This window comes from Fundulus heteroclitus, chromosome 16 (assembly GCF_011125445.2).
Source record: "Fundulus heteroclitus isolate FHET01 chromosome 16, MU-UCD_Fhet_4.1, whole genome shotgun sequence".
Taxonomy (NCBI): domain Eukaryota; kingdom Metazoa; phylum Chordata; class Actinopteri; order Cyprinodontiformes; family Fundulidae; genus Fundulus; species Fundulus heteroclitus.
In genome coordinates this window covers 32,502,115-32,517,236 of record NC_046376.1, presented here as the reverse complement: position 1 = coordinate 32,517,236, position 15,122 = coordinate 32,502,115, and the positions used below count along the sequence as shown (strand labels likewise).

At 41.6% G+C, this 15,122-nt stretch overlaps 1 protein-coding gene across 1 annotated transcript in view; it reads left to right on the top strand.

Annotated features, from left to right (window-relative positions):
* Positions 1-279: 279 nt before the first annotated feature.
* The window catches only part of carhsp1 (calcium regulated heat stable protein 1), a 28,039-nt gene continuing 13,196 nt past the window's right edge, over positions 280-15,122 (top strand). The window contains exon 1 of the mRNA XM_012857910.3: positions 280-474. The gene's annotated coding sequence lies outside the window, so the exon portion shown is untranslated. The remainder of the gene's footprint in view (positions 475-15,122) is intronic.

The following is a 15,122-nucleotide window of genomic DNA, read 5'->3' as shown; positions in this document are numbered from 1 at the left end:
AGAAAAGAAACTTGCATACATTGAATTCATATACATAATAATGGTGTTAACAACTTAAATCACAGCCAGTAATAAAGTGATGAAATAAAAGATGTATAAAAGCTTTGGGAAATGTTATTTATTCACTCGCAACAGACACACACACCTGCTTGGCCGAATTTGCTTTGCGCTCTGTATCTGACATTTACGGAAATATGTTTTTTTTTTTTTTTTTTCATTCTCCCCGCTGCGGTTGTTACGGTAACTAGTGACGTCAAGAGTTCCGCCCATTCAGAAAAAAAAAGAGAGAGAGAGAGAGCAGCAGAGCGAGTATTTACGGTGCTATGCTCCTGGAGAATGAACCTCATCCCCTCTACTCTTTGTGAAGCGGAGCGAGGTCATAAAGCAGCATAACCAACCAACCCTGGGCTCGGTTCGGACCCTGTTTGTCTGGCTACAGAACCAACTACCAGTTCCCAACTTGGAAAAACCAAGGTGAGCGATGCCATTAAACACTTCAATTAACACCAACTCAGTGAGCGCCGCGCGCCTAGCCGAGTAACAATGTGTCAGAAGCTAGGCGCTAAGTTTCAGTCCGAGTTCGGTAGAGTTAACATGTTTGCCCGACGGTCCGGTACCGAACTTCTTAGAGAGAGGGGGTCGCTTGTGTTTCTCTCCCCCCCAGTAACCATGAACGACGTTAAAATGGATAAATCTCCGAACTGTGCTTTGTGGCGCGTGCTGGCGGTCATTTCCTTTGAAGGTGGGGGTGGGGGCTGGATGCCAAGAAAGGGGGACAACAAGGCTCAGCCAGCCTGGGGTCTGTGTGAGAAAATGCTGCTGCTGATCACACAGTGGAAAAGAAATAAATAAATGCTTTAAAGAAGCTGTCACTATGTATTGGAAACATAAATACTCCATTGCCACGTTTATTTAAACAGTAGTCAATTTGTTTTTGACTAAAGATAAACATACCTCTGACAGAGATGTCAGGTATGTTTGTTTTGGGGCGGACTCATAGCAATCTGGGTTAGGAGAGGGAAGGTTTATGGAAGTAAAACGTTTCTGACGTCCTCCTGATCTGCACAGTAGACTGGTTTAGATGCATCTGACTTTGCTTTCAGATTAAGATTCTGAGTGTTTCTAAAGTTTCCTGTTTTTGACATCAACGTGTTGAAGATGTCCCCTCAGCTGACCTGGAAGTTAAAAGAAAAAAATGGCTATTTGGTTGTTTGCTTGGTTTCTCATGGCCTGGTTTAAACCCCAAATGTGGAGATCCATTTCAAGCATTTTGATGACACTAAAAAAAATTTAATCTTTGCAGCAATCCCATATTTTGTCTCGTATTCGTAAATCTTTATCAAAGATCTGCTGTGGTGATGTGAATGAAACTGGGTACTCACGGAAAACTGAGATATAACGACTTAATCGGTTAAGTCTTCGTGTGAACACAGACGCTGACTTACTTTCTTGCCAATCTTGATAAAGACATGCAAAAAAAGCATTGCAGCAACTTTAATCTTTCTCTGTCTTTAACTACCAGTTTTAGAAAAATCCTACTTTATCCGGTGCTACCTAAATCTCAATTAGCTGTGCTGTAAATACTTTGCGCAACACACTTTTTTGTCTTTTCCCATAACATTCCACAAGGATGGAGCAGATACAGGATATTTTTCTAACAAGGTTCTTCAAGCATCTGAAAGAAAAATGATCCACAGCATCACAGGCCGGCCACCGTCCTTACTGATGATGGCAGGATGTGCTTTTCCACATATTCATTCTTTGTTTTCACCAAGCCCACCTACAAACATGAGTATTTAGTAATAGTAATATCATCTTTATTGTCATTGAAACATACATTACAACGAAATTTGTTCTCTGCTTTTATCCCATCACCCTTGGGGAGCAGTGGGCTGCCATGTGCGGCACCCAGGGAGCAATCTGGGGTTAAGGGTCTTGCTCAGGGACCCAGAGTGCAGGCGCTGGGATCAAACCGGGTACTTGCATCCTTCTCTGAGTGCAAGCGTGCTGCTCTAACCACTAGGCCAACACTCCCCATAAACCGAGACGGGGTTAAGTGCCTTGCCCAGGGGCACATGGACATGTGGCAAGGGGAAGCCGGAATCGAAACCACAGCCTTCTGATTGCCAGACGACTACTCAAGCCATCAAGCCACAGTCGTCCCGAAATTTTTATAAATAAATATTTGTAGGTCAAAATGACAATATTAAGGCCTATCAGATCTTTCTTTTGCTCTATGGTTTTTACACGAAAAGTCCAGAGACTCTTGTCAAGAAATAGGGCCCCCGATCTACCTCTGGAAGTAGTAATAAACCCGTAACCACTATAAAATGCATTTGAACGGCGGGCCTGAATGAGGATTGCCTAACTGAGTGGTTCCTCTTGGGGAAATCCCACATACCTTATGCAGATCAATGCGGTGAGGTGTAGGCCACGCCCCTTTCTTTCTGCCACCCTAGCCGGTTCATCTGAACGGTCACATGGCCGGTGATGTCAGCGAACCTCGTATGAGGCTGAAGCAGTTCGACGGCCGTTCACTTCCAGCCTCCACGGTCCCTGCAGCCTCTGAAGGATCCAGGCTGCGTAGAGTAGGGTCCTTCAGAGGTGTCTCTCAACCAGTAGGTGAATGGATCTCCAGACCTCCATTCTGCCTCTGCTCTCTAGATTCTGAAAAGGGGCAGCGACTTGTCTTTAGTTCAGAAGTCAGGGAACAGCAAACCACGTCTCCTAGAAGTTCCCCGAATCTCTGAACTGTAAAACTAAACCAACAAAAAAACGTTAATTATGTTTATTTTAAAAGGATGTTGGGGTGTACCAGTGACTGTGGAACCATTTTGTTTTTACAATTATTTATTATCTTGGGAATTCTACCCCTACTAAATGAAAATACTCAGTTCGAAGGTTGGCTTTATATAATTTTCTTTAAATTTTGGGCACGGTTCTGCTACTGTAGTAAAGGGTTAAGTTACTTATAAATAGGGCTGCACATTATCATGAATATGTACCAATGTATTGGTAAATATTACGACAGTGATCTGGATTATGGTAACCCAAGCCTTTTCTGAACAGTTTTTCCCCTTTTTTATACAATATCGTGCAGTCATTTCAAGGTTGGCTTGTTTTTCCCCTCATCTATCCGTTTTCTATACCCGCTTATCGGTGCAGGGTCACCGGGGGGGCTGGTGTCTATCTCCAACGGTCAATGGGTGAGAGGCGGGGTGCTTCCTGGACAGATCCATCACAGGGCCACAGAGATACACACACACACACACACATCTAAGGCCAAATTGGAGTAACCGATGAACTAGGGCTGGATGATATGGCAAAAACTTATATCACAATATATTTCTTAACTTCCGTAAATACGATATAATTACGATATTGATAAAAACAAAATAAAAGCCTCAAAGGCAACAAACAATGCACACAACAGATTCCTGTACAAATGTATGGCAATTATTTTGCCAAGTTTATGAAACTCCTCCAATATAACATTTTAGAAATATTTGCTTTTAAAAAATAAAACGCATCAAACTACACAAACCCCACAACATCAGTCAGTGACAAATGCTGTAATCATAGACTGTAACGCATACTGGAAGTGTCATATCACCTTTAATGAATTTATATCGCACTATATATTGATATTGAATTATTGTCCACCCCTACATGAACCTAAAATCCCTTAAATGATTTAATTTAATCATTTAAGGGACTTTACATGAACCTAATGGTGGTGTTGTTGGGCTGTGGGAGGAAGCCGGAGTACCCGGAGAGAACCCATGCATGTACAGGGAAGGGCCCTGTTAAAAAAATCCAATTGGGGAACCGATTATCATATTAATTCCTAAAGATCGATTTAAAAAAAATTAAGAAATTCCACTGTGTGAGCCGGCATCACTTGCCTGACTCAATTTTTACGATCACATATGCATACGCGGTGTCACATTATAAACTGCTCGCTAGCAAAATACAAGTGCCTCACAAGTTGTACGTAGACGGTTTCCTGGACGCCCGTCTTCACCGGCCTCTATCTGTTCTCACAGACAGATAGGCGGGGGCTGGCCTGCTGGAAAAGAAATGGCTCTGCATGCTCAACTAGCTAAGCTAATCAAACATTTTACCATCCCTTCACCCGCTGAGAAAACATGTGGGTATTATAGGAATTTGTCACAAGAAATGTAGACACAGGTCGACTCTGAAGGTAAAAGGAGAGTCAGAGCGGAGTCTGCTTGGCTCAGTCTGCGCACAGCTCGCCTAAGTATGTAGCAGCTGTAATATTGTGTTTTTATCTGTAAAGCGTACAGAGAGCCCAGTTCAGCTTTACAACTGTGTTAGTCTGTTTATTTTTTCTTCTTCTGCTCTGAGAGCTCAGCAGGACGAAAACACAACAAAGCACCAAGCTCCACCTAGTGGTCGGAGGCATGGATGCAACATGCATCACAGGAGCCTACACACTCCAGACCGGGAGGTTTTTATTATCATATTTCTAATAAAGGACCAGCTTAGTGTCCAAATTTAGCGTCCCTTCTGGTTTAATAAAATATTTTGAATTAAACTGAGCTGAAACAACAGCTGTAGATGTCTCTGGCGTCTCTGTTTTCTTTAACCCTAAATCTGTTTGGGTTTTCTGCCCCTCAGCCTGTCTGTGAAAGCAATCGTCTCAACATTCAGGGAGAGGCTTTGGTCCTTACAGCCGCCATTAGCTACCATTACTTTATTCATTTGCAGTTAAATGTTAATATTATATGATCAATATGTTATAAGCATAACTACACAGCCCTGAAATTCAGTTAACCGCTAAAAAAATTTTAATACCAGCGATCCAATTTTAAATTGGATTAAATCGAAAATGATCGATTCTAAATCTTGAGAATCGCAATCGATTCTTGAAACTTGAATCGATACCGAGCCCTAGTACAGGGAGAACATGCAGAAAGATCTTCTTGCTGTAAGCCAACAGTGCTACTAGTTGGCATAATTAGAAAAGCTCAACAGGTCTTTATCACATGACTTAAATCTGGAAAATAATGTAACATTCTGTAAGACAACTAGGTATTTATTGATTTATTGGCATTTCTAGGTTTGTTGACTTAAGGTATTTATTGACTGTTTTTTTTATTGTGGGAGCAGCCAGGCAGGTTGCCAGGCTTATAATAGTGGTGGGAACCCTGCAGTTGCCACTGAAGTAGCCTTAAACCTAATGTGAATTACTTCAACTGTTGTCTTTTAGAGTGAAATTGTTGTCTTGAATCATTTAAATGGCAGCTCAGATGTTCTAGTTGCTTCATTCACCTGTCTAACCTGTGCATGAGCAAAATAGCTGCAACTTTACCGTTTCCAAACATGAGATTCCTGGTGTTTGTGTAAGGGGCAAACTCCACTTACATCAATCCAGTTGGACTGTACCCGCTGGAAGTAAGTCTTTGTTGCCACATTAAACAAAGTTACACTTCAGGCACAATCTGGGTAGAATGGACAGTGTGGAACTAATTCGGCTTTTACTTGGCAAAAATCTGATATTGCTGTTTAGAAATACATAATCTGGCTAAGTCTAATAACCTCACAGCAGAAATTAAAGTGTTCTGATAACTTAGAAGTTTAGAAATACATAGGTGTCAGTGCACCCACTGGAAGGCGCCATGTTTTGTAGTCATTTCTGATTACAGTAGCCAAAAGGAGAGAAACTTGTCAGCCATGCGTGTTTTCCCTATCTTCCTCCTATATGAGGAGGTGTTGTCTATGGAGGAGTATAAAACAAGCAGAGGCGACAGTAGATCATTCTATTTGCTGCTTTCTGCTGCACAGGTAATTTCAAAGTAACAGTGAAGTTTATTTTGCTGTTATGATAGAAACAGGGCAGTGTGGTCCTCCCACCAGAGACGGCTAGTTTGTCCTTCTCCCTCTCAGGGAGTCTGTGTACGCGGGGGGGCTGAGTGATGTCAGCGGGCCGGTTCACGGTGTCTGTAGTGCAGTCTCTTCATAACTCGTGTTTATAATGGCTTATATTAGACCCAAAATAAGCAACCGCACCTTCAGAAACATCCCAAAAAAACGTGAGGAAAAAGCAAGCCCAAAGCCACTTACAGTAAGCGGACTTGGCAACAGTGCTAAAAACCATTTTACATGATGAACGTAGTTGTTAACAGTAGCTGATACATGGAGGACATGTTGACATTGTCATTTTTTACTCTTAACTCATTTAGCCCACCATGTCAACTAGATGGCGTACCAGTGTGTGCCATCTAGTTGACATGGTTTGCTTGACGTGCATTTAAAGAAGCAGTGCGTGTATGTATATGCGCATGCATGCACTCGACAAAAATCAACACTTGCATGAGTTTTTTTCCTGTTAACTGAAGCATATTCTAACTATAGTCATAAACCAAACATGATCATATAGTGCAGACACTCATTTGAGGGTATCCACATTTCAGTTGTATGAAGGGTTTAGGGTTTTCAGATTTTTGACCTCAGGCACCGCTTTTTAAAAAGGACCAAAAGTAATTGGACAATTGACAGTCACAAAATTCTGTGACATGAAAAGGAGGGGAAAAAGTGATTTGGGATAATAAAATCTGAGATTTTATTTTTAAGCCGTATCGTCCAGCTTTACTGTGAAGTGGACGCTTCTTGTTCTCCATTTTCTGAAGCATCCTTCTTTGTGCAATCATTGCTAGAAGCCCTGCAGCAGCCAGGCTGCTTCATCAGCCCGCTGAGCTTCAGTGATGCTTCCCACCACTGAAGAAGTGCAGTCTGCTCCGTCTCTTCCATACAGCTTCACTGTTAGGTCTACTGTCCAGTCTGCTGTCCAGCTGCTCACCAGGGTATTTCCTCTGCCAACACCACTTCTTCTCCCGTGATGGGAGGAACGTTGGGTCTCATGCTTCACAACGGCCTTGAGAGCAGAAAGGTCCCTTCCATGCAGCGCAAGAATCACGACAACTTTTATAGTTCTGACCAGTCGACAATATTTGTCGACCACTGCAAGAAACAAAACGTTCTGCCTGAGATGTGCGTCAAGAAAAAGCTGCAAGAACTGTTGTTTTGTTCTTGTGGAATCAGACACAAACACTTGGTGGTGTGCGCGATGGCCGGGTCTCTGCTGTCTCCACACTCAGCAGAACCGTTCTTTAACCCAGAGCAATGCTTAAACCACAGTTTCACCGCATTTACACAACCGTTTTACACAGAAATGTGAAGCATGACCTAATCTTTTTTTTTATTATTATTATTTAGGACAAATAAACAATATTTATTACATTGCTGCTAAGTAATATGCAGTTATTACTGCTGTAATGCTGTTAAAGACCTTGTGGTATTGCTATTTTGATGTGTAAACGCATTTGGAGCGTGGAAGAACACAGCTTGACCCTGACTGTCGTCATTAAATATTCACGGCATTATAACACAGTTAAACAGCTACAGAGATCAGGAAAAAACAGAAGTCAGCTTAGGTCACAGGCAGAGGGATGAACGAGTCACTGTGGACACTACTAGTAAAATATTTTAGTTTTTTTAATGATGCAGACAGTGATGCGAGGCTAAATAAAAATCTGGCATAAACGACCACTGTCTTGATAAGTAAATGGTGCAGAACATTATCACCTTTTGTCGCTCTGCGCTTTATGGAGCCGCACTTCTGTAGTGAGGCCGGCTAGCATTAGCGAGTTAATTTGCTGGACTATTGGCTCAGTGCTATTGGCCTGCAGTCTTGCCACTTAAACTCGCTAAACTGTAGCTTAAAAAAGCATTACCTCTGAATGCAACAGGTGCGGCTGCTTTAGTCTCCAGGCCGTGACTTTCTTAGCTGCCGGCTTTTTTTTTTTTTTTTCTTTTATAAGTGAAAGATGTTGCAACTCGCCTCCATAACAGTCAGAGAAAACTCTGCTCCCTCTTGAAATTTCTGGTATCTTATTAATAAAGGGAACTTTTAATAACAGTACGCTGAAACATATTAGTGGTTGCAAAACGACGGCTAGTAAGATCGTGCTATACAATGTACGGTTTAACAAGGCCGTTCCTAATGGGCAGATTTGTGCAGAGCAGGGGGAGCACTGCTCTGACCATGTAGGGAACAGAAATAATATTGCTTGTTTTTTTTATGAAAGAATTAAGAAAGTATTGATATGTTCTATAGAAATGGTAGCATTAAATCAGTTGAGTTGTGATCTGGCTCTGTTGAGTAAATAAGATTATGTTGGGGGGAAAAAGCAGTCCTTTGAACCATCTAGTCTGAAAGCCGAGCTCCTTGTTGCGCTGCCGGTACCTGTGTACAGGAAGCTTAACACGGAGCAGCATCCCTGTGGGAGAGAGTTCCCTAAACAGGAGTGCGCTGATGGTCCAGCGGGCAGAAAACAGACGCACTTCCAGACCGTGTTGCGTTGTTAAACTTGAAGCCTGCTCAAGATCTTCTGAAGTTACAACCACAAACTACAGGGGATTTTATTTTGGATTTTTTTAGGACAGGCCAGAACTACCACAGCTCTGTCAGTGTGTTGTTACACACATTGAGGAACAGAAACCCGATAAACTGATTAAAGCAGGTGAAATTATAGTTCTTCTGTTGTTTTGCTGAACTCAGTCGTCGGCCCTGGTCTGTGTCCTGCCTGCTGTGCTGCTACCACTGACTTACGCTCACTTTCACCGTCTAAGCATTGCAATTAGTGAAGTAAAGACAATAAATGCTTAGCCTCCACGAAGAACCTCAAAGTCCCTCCATTCATTATCAGGCAAAAATAACGAGAGTAAATCTGAAATCATTTTCAGATTACTTCATTTTTTAGAAACCCAGAGAGTTTTAGATGCAATTTTCACCTGATATTGCATACCTGTTATAAATAAAGTATAGTTCCACAGCTATAATGTCTAAATGTAAACGTTGGGTCTGTGTGAAGGTAAGGCATAAAATAGTTCTTTTAGTGGAACCACTATTGCAATTGCCACTATGTCTGATTTATAGGTGATTTAAACAAAGACAAAATCCCCAAAAAAAATTTTAACCTTGGCTAATTGTATTTATTTAAAAAAACGGCGAAACATGGAGGACCAACATTGACATTTCTATATAAACACAGAAAGAAATGCTTAATTAAAAAAATACACTTAAATGCACAAAAATACAGCAAATAAATGTAAGCAGTACTTAAATTTTACATGAGAAATAAATGTGTATCTCTTATATCTGAATTGTAAAAAAACTAAATAAAAAAAGGTGGTCAGTTACTTTATTGCAGAGGGTTAGGTTGCTTTGAATAGCCCTATTCACTTTAATCAATTCTTCATTTGAAAACCAGTTTTAGATTTACACTGATTATCTTCAAATGATATTGACTTGTGGTTCATTTGAGACATTTAGGTGTAATTTAGAAAAGCAAAAACAGACATCTGTAATGGGTCAGGTCTTAAGATCTTTTGCCCAATGTGTATTACACTGCATGTTTAGGAGGTGCAGCACAGAAAGCAGCTATGCTACCCTCCACATCTGGGTATTGTGCTATGGCTGTACGTATAAATGCAGATTGAACTAAAGTCCAGGCCAGGGGACTGCTGATGCTCGCCAGAGTGAATCTAAACGATCGAGATGCTCAACTGACGCACATTGGTAGGATGAGTCATGAAATTGTCAGATCAGGATCATTGTTTGCTGCCACACAGGCATATCTCTCGTGGCCTTGGACACACAAACGAATGAATACGCTCACTCACCCACACTGACATCCATAGTCACAGGAAGCCGGGTACAAAACGCAGGCTCTGTTAGAGCTCGATGCTTTCTGGCTCCCTACAGGCAGCGCTCTGCCCCTGGAGGAGGTTGTGTTTGGGTATACAGATTTTCACCGATCAGCCAGGAGCTACTTATGTTCCCGGTTAACCTCACCGATTTGTTTCAGTTACTGTGTTTATAAATGCACCGCTGTTATTAAGAGCTTTGATACAGAGAGGAAGTGGGGAAAATGCTGAAAACTGCATAGAACTTTTCCTCAGTTTATGTCACTTAGTCAAAACCAAGAGTTCTGGTATTTACTGCAACCTTGAGAAATACAGTTTAGTCACTGTTTTCCTCTTTTCGCTTTAAATATGTTCATCATAGAATGATCAAAATATGTAAATATTTCAGATTAAAGTCCTACACCGATATATCCGTTTGTTTTATTATTCTTTAATGTAACACTTTTTTTTTTTAAACGCACAAAGATTAAGATGACCTTATTATTATTGTGACTGTTTCTGATTATGAAATGGTTTATTGTTCTGCTTTAGTCTTTAGGACGTTTAGAATGTCTGTTAATATACAGCCTGCATCCGGCGTCCTTTAATCTGCCCGTCAACAGCAAAGCTGAGCTGTCAATGCAGATCTAAGACAAAACTAAAGGTGAAGCGAAAAGACCCTGAAGATGAAGGGCAAGGAACAAAACAACTTGGGTTTCCCCTTTCCATCTGCAAGCTTATCTTTTTTTTTTTTTTTTTTTAAACTAAAGATATTTCTGTCAAGTTCAATTTTTATATATATATATATATATCTTTAACTCTATAACAAACAAATTACAAAACAAAGCTTCCACCATAAGGATGGAGCTGAAGGTAAGAAACGTATACATGATGGGCAATGACGATACATGTAAAGACCTTTACACAGATGACATGCATATATTTTCTTTATCAGGGCAAAACCAACAAATGGGAACAATTTAGCCCCTCCTTAGAGAAATGTATAATTTTAGTGACACTTCTCTGTTAGGCAAAGCAGTAGAACAGATAACACTTAATCTAAATGTCAATTCCCTCTATGGAAGTATCTACCTATGATTCAGCCATGCAATTTTTTTTAATTACAATTATTTATCTGCAGTGTGTCACTGTGATTTGAAACGGCTAAATGTTGCTACTGAGGGACAAATCATTCCAAACTAATATAGTGTTTCAAAGCAAACATGTATCTAGTGCATACAAAAATATTTTACAGTGTGAACAGGGTGCATCTCGACTGGGGAGCTCAGACCGACAGAGCACCGTCACTGGGCTGTAGACGGCGTTGGCTTATGATGTCACTGCAGGGTTCCCCCCAGAAAACTGGCTAAGCCCGGTGGTAGGTCCTGCTAGGGCGGCCCACCGTGTTTTTGTTAAAAATGTCAAAAGTTGACAAATTTGAATACATCACTGTTATTTTAAGGTACTTACAATACTTAAACACCAACATCAGAGTCCTACAAAAAGGCAAATAATGCTGGACACATTTAAAAGTAAAATAAATGTATAAAGAACCAACAAACTGATCTCTTAAAGTCAAAGGAATGAACACAGGGAACCCCTATAAGATGTACACTGTGGTGTATTGTGTTTTGGCCTCTTCTGCTATTTCTGGCACATGCTGCGTAGGGCTGGACGATATAGGGGGAAAAAAAGCATATCAATTAAAGAAAAGATATATATTTATCCATATTTATCGAAAATATTTAAAACCATCATTTTATGATATTGCTAAATGACCTACTTTTAATAAAGAACGCACAAACACTGAATTCCAATTAAATCTTTATTTAACTGACATTTTTTAACCATAACTAAAAAAAAATGTAAGTGACCAAAATAAATAGACCAAATAAATAAATAGAATAGCCTGTTTAGGTGGGAATAGCACACTATCAGTTTGTTGTAACTAAAAAAAAAAATGGTAGGACTAGGCTACCGAGTTACCAGTTCAGTAACAAGCTACTCACCGTGGTAGACGGTGCACCAAACACTGGAGCCGAGTCCAGTGGTTGAGCGCTGTGGCTTTCACCATGTTAGCGCCGCTATCAGTTGTGATGCACATGACTTTGTCTTCATTCAGACCCTATGACGGCAATAATTCTACCAAGCCGTTTGCAATCATCTCTGCTGGATGGTCGTCCGCTAAGTAAGTCGTTTCTAGACATTTACTACTCAGGTTCCACTCTCTGTCTATGTGGTGAAGAGGCTCAGGTAGGGCTCAGATGTGCGACCTGACCAGAGGTCCGACGTTGTGGCGTAGTAAGACACGGATTGCATCTCACTTTGCACTGGTTCCCTGCACATATTGTACAAATTAGGTAGCGCTGTGTCAGAGAAATACTCGCGGCCCGACACTTCATATCGCGCGGATCAAGAGTGGCGAGAAGCTATTTGAAGCCATGTTTTTCCACTGCAGACATCGGCAGCATATCCATCGCTATGAAGCATGTCACTGCATGTGTGAGGTCCTTATGCTACTTGGACACTTTGCCATAGTAGTCACAGAGAAGGAAGCCCAGTTTAGCTTGTTTTGCCTGCTTTGTTTTGGCAGAAATTCCAGATGATTCCTCTGGTGACGTGGAGGCAGGCTGGGGCCGGCACGGCTCGTGCTGCTGTGGGTGTGAGCCGCTTAAGTCATAAAACAAGTGGTTACCAGACGCTGTCTTTACCGATTCCCTGCAAATTTTACAACTGACTGTGGTTTGCTTTTTGTCTGACTTACTACAACTGAAATATTGCCACACTGGTGAACCACTAAAACCGTTTTTTGGGACAATTTCCTCTGACCCTCCTCACTGTGACATCTTCACATGCTCCATGTTGTGGTTTGAGAGGGTGGCGTTTTGTGACGGCGTGCCTGGGTCTGCGATTGGTTGGGAGGGAGTAGTGACTGTGGCATCAACCTACATGATAGGCCACAATGAAAAGGAAGGTAAACTGTTTCTATATCAAACTTTTATTGACCCCTTTTTTTTTTCTGTTGCACCACACGTCTATCGATCTATATCTTATTATTGAATTATCGTCTAATGCTGCATGATAGATCACTACATGCAATCTTCCTGGGTTTTTCCAAATAACTATTCTAGAGCGTTTAGGTTGTCCATCTCAGCCACTCTGAACTTGATGAAAACATTTCCTTAAATCAACATAAAATTATATAACATAATATGTTCATATAGTATAAAATATGCTTACTGTACTCTGTCTTGTACGACCATCTTCTAAGTTTAGGGTCCCCTAGCCATTTTGGGTTAAATTCGCTGGTCCGATGTTTACTATCACGACTGGCAGAAGGCTGCTTTGTTGACTGGCGTCTACACTTGCTGGCTCTGCATCATGTGACGGCCGCCAGGCTTACAATACGCTGGGGGAAACCCTGAAACAGGTTGACGGCATTCTTCTTTGGCCAACTCCGTCAACACAACAGTGCACACAAGCTCTACCTCCGTTCTTACCTGAAAAGAAGAGCTTCAACATGGATGAAACGTGGCGTCAAGCTAAAAGCGCTCACCTTCGTGTTCAGTGCTCATAACGGTTTAGTTATTTCACCAAACAAAGCACAAGTTGACATGTAAATAGCCCTCCATGTAACCATATCCAGACGTTTTGTGCCAAACCAGCATCTAGTATATTCTGTTTTAATATTGTGACATGTCATTTATTCCTTATATGGCTTTAACGGCCAGCACTTAATGCTCCAGCTCCATATTTGCCGCTTTCATAAAGCAGTTCTGTATTAAGGCAGCAAGACATCTCAGACTTGACCTAAAATCCTTTTGTGAACCAAACAAATTGATTTCTTGGTGGCCGGATGTTGCCATAAAAGCTTTTCAAGTCAAATTGGATCTAAGTGGAGCTGGATCTTACCGTGGGCTGTTTTCTTTTTTTTTTGTCCTAGTGTATGGCTTTCTTCCTCACACAGTCCCTAGTTTCACTCTCCATACTTTACTTTCGATTTCCTGTCTCATCCAGCAGGATGGGAGGAGGCATAACTTCCTGCCATTCAACACGCAACAGTCTGATCTCACAGATGGCCTGAGAAGTTTAATAAAATACATACGGTTGCGATCAAAAATATCCCAACCGACCTCAGCCTCGGCGCACGTTTTAGTGGTGTGGATGAAAATAAATAACATTAATAAATGATTTAGCTTTACTTGTGGGGTTATGACATCCTAAGAATGCCACAGAGGCCCATAGCCAAACAAAACCTGCTTCAGCTCTTTGCTTTGGATCTTCTAAACTCTAATGAGGACTGCTTGAGCTGCTCTCTAGACACATGTAATATGATGCAGACAGACCGGAGAGCGCAGCAGCACACCCACTCAATCATTCACTCCCACTTCTGTAATAGTCTTTGTGAGGGATGAAGAACACCGGCTTTGTTAGGGTTAACTCCAGATTTGTTTCATTAACAGAAGACTATGAAGGACAGATTACTCCGTTGTGTAAGCCACAGTCAAAGGGCCTTTTTTTAATTCTTTTTTGTCTTTATTGGGAGGACTAAATGTGAATGTATGGTTCACCAGCAGTGCCACTGACAACAGGAGTGATTGTGATTCGCCTTCATTCAGGATTGTGAAAATGGTCTGATGAAGACAACAATGAAGTGTCAGGAAGTGATTATTTGACATAGATTCTGGTTCTGTGTAATACACATGCAAGCGGCCCAGTGGAGAAAGATAAAATTACTTTCTGCTGTTTTTTTGTTTTTGTTTTTTTATTATTGTTTGTGTCTCAGTCAGTAGCACTGTTGCCTTGCAGCAAGAAGATCCTGGGTCCAAATCCCAAGCCTTGGGTCTTTCCGCATGGAGCTCGCATGTTCTCCCTGCGGTGGGTGGGTTCTCTCCGGGTACTCCGGCTTCCTCCTGCAGTCCAACATGACTGTTAGCTTCATTGGTCTCTCCATGTGTGCATGGTTGTTTGGCCTGTTTGTCTCTGTTGCCCAGAGATGGACTGGGGACCACCTCTTGCTCAATAGGCCCGTTTACACTACACTTTTTTAACCGAGCCGAGACCAGTCCGAGCTCGGTAACCCAGATAACTCTTAAATGTAAATGGTCAGCAGACTGAACCGGACCGCGCTAACTGCAGACCAGTTCCTGAGCAGGTCTCGGACTGTTTTTTTTTTTTTATCCCGGTTATCTGATAACGAAGAGCGCATGACCAGACCGCCTCATCCCCTTACAGTCAGCTGACTGTCAGCGGGTTTTCCGGCGTGTCTGGCTGCACGTCCCGATTCACACTCCATTTAGACAAATTTCAGACATTCATAATAATACTAGCTTCCTTACCGTGCCACACGGTTTCCAGAGATGATTCTGCTTAGGAGTGTGATGAACCTCAGTGTCTGTCGTTGTTTCCTG